This window comes from Montipora foliosa, chromosome 8, assembly GCF_036669935.1.
Source record: "Montipora foliosa isolate CH-2021 chromosome 8, ASM3666993v2, whole genome shotgun sequence".
NCBI lineage: Eukaryota > Metazoa > Cnidaria > Anthozoa > Scleractinia > Acroporidae > Montipora > Montipora foliosa.
In genome coordinates, this window is record NC_090876.1 from 28753022 (window position 1) to 28755521 (window position 2500).

Here is a 2500-nt window from a genome sequence, read left to right on the forward strand (position 1 = left end):
CTGACCAGGACTGGTTTTCGATTGGATTGCGGGCTCAACCCAGGTTAACTCACCTAAGCATAAGCAAGGCTTCATATTTCGCACGCTTTCTGTGGCTCGACGCGGCTACACGTCCATACTACGTCAAGTATAGTTCTTACACAGTCAAAGCTTTTCGTGTTCAGGTGGAAAACAGTTTGGAAAATGTTTTCTTTCTGCATTTTTTGCTGGTTTTAATCCAGTTTGACATATCATGATAGCTGTGGTCCACACTGTCAGCTATGCAGTTATTCAAGTCAAGCATCGGAGGGATATAAATTGAGTGTATATATTTAATTTGTTTAGAGCTGAGTTAAACTCTGCTTAGAGGTGGTTTTTTCTCTGTATTGCAATTTTAAAAATGGCATATCTTTCGAAGCTCTGATAAGGTTACATGATGCCTGGAGGACCTATGACTAGAACAGAAACAAAAGGACAACGAAAAAGAACGACATCGACAAAACAGAATACCAGTAATAGCTCATACTTAGTTGAAGAAGTTACTCCACAAATTCTTTCCTTGAGACACTAAACTGTTTGTTATTTTTACGGATGCGTTATTTAAAGTGGAATGGGGATGCGTATTTTTAAAACGTGGTTTAATCGGTTTTTCCTTTGTTCAGGAATGAAAATCGAATTTTTATTGTCAACTGGAATTAAATAACAATTATCTGTACTCTTTTGGACATAAAGAAATAGTTGATTTGTTTGTTTGTTTTGCTCTAAAATGCGAGCGAACAAGTGTTTTTTGTGGTGCACACCATGTCAGCGGGTCGTATGAGTGTAAGAGTGGAAGTCCGTGGTGGCAAATTTATTAGGCCTGCAGCGCGTGCATAACTCACGAACATAAACAGATCTCTTGCAAGCGTGCTTGAGTTTCAACAAAATGAGCCCCAAAATCGGCAAGAATTTGTGACGCTGATAAATAGTAAAGCAGCTGCTATTTCCAAAACCATGGAATTACCTGGTGATAAATAAGTTTGCGTCTAGGAGAGTAAATTTTTGACTTTGCAGAGTTACAATGGTCAACCTAAAGAGCTGGGCGATTGTGATCTTTGTGTTGAATTCGCACATTTCTTGTCAATCTTTAAAACACTTGAAAGAAAAAAAATCAAACTAATAAAAACAAAAACCCGATGTCTTGGCATCATTTTGACGCAGAAGCATCCTTTGTTTCGCGAGTAACCATGCCAGGTAACTTGATCACGGCGCCCCCGCTGAATTCGATGCCACTTTCGATTTTGCGATTTACTTGTGCAGCCAAAACTACAATCGAAAAATTGAACGTAGCAAAAATCTCCCGAAAGATTTTTCGCTGATGGTAACCTTTTATATTTCTGTTTAACATTTAAGTTATTTTCATGTCGTAAATTTTGTTGCTGATGGCAAAATAAGACATCTACCATGGCACTATAATGATATACGGCACAAAAACAATATCGTGAACTATTTGAGCTACATATTACGCAAGGATAACTTGAATCTCCTGGAAGACAAAACGCAGCTCAGTTGACAATAATACAGCGCTGTGGTACTGCACTACCACACGTACGCAATGCGTACCTATTTTTTAATCTGTTTTCCAAACTGGTTTTCGTTTTGTCTTGACATTGATCAACAAGAAAATTTTGCCCTTATATTATAAACACGTATATAATGGCAATGAGTTCTCGTAAAATTAGGGAGAAATCTCAGTAGCTTGTGTTTTCAGAAGTTTGTTTAAAGCACCTAAACGTTATTTAAGTGTTGGAGCGGATCTTGTTTGAAGTGCATCCTTTCTTGGTTGCATTGCCGTATTTTGCCGATTCTTGTTCCAAGCCAAGCTGGCGTGTTTCAATGAAATACATCAAAATGTGAATGATCTCGTTTTCAGAGATAAAGTGGAATAAAGTACATCAGTAAAACTCTTCTTTGACCTTGAACTGACAAAGTTTTTTTTATGGCTTCTAATTTTAGGGTTGATTCCTATTCGCTGGCTATTGACAGTTGACTCTGAAATGGCTTTTTTCCTTTTCCATTCGCTCGCTGAGGTAGCCTGTGTACAGCCGCCCACTCTCCAAAAAAAAAATCGGAGAGGAGCGTCGGTGAGGGTGTGCTTGTTTTCTTTTAAAACTCATGCGGTTCAAGAAAAATTAATTGCCAAACTGATGAACCCACGACCTTCGGGTTAGATCGCCGCTGCTCTACCGTCTGAGGTACAAGGTCAGACGGGAGCAGGCCGTTACATTACACTCTAATCAGTTAAGCCTGTTGAAATATAAGTGCTACACGGCCATCGTTTGCAATTGTAAAAACGTAACCCTTCATTGTCTTTGAATGGAGTTTTCTTTTGTGTATAAACAATTGGCTTGAATGACACGTCGACACCTTTTTCAACGTGTTGCTTAACACAAAAATGCGGCTATCGGCTCGGCAAGCATTTTCGTGAAGCGCATGGTAGGAGCGATCTGTTGAATGAGAGCCATTTCAAGATTCTGAGAAA

At 39.0% G+C, this 2500-nt stretch overlaps 1 protein-coding gene across 4 annotated transcripts in view; it reads left to right on the plus strand.

Annotated features, from left to right (window-relative positions):
• The window catches only part of LOC138012717 (coiled-coil domain-containing protein 177-like), a 50880-nt gene that overhangs the window by 16040 nt on the left and 32340 nt on the right, over positions 1 to 2500 (plus strand). The gene's annotated exons all lie outside the window — the stretch shown is intronic.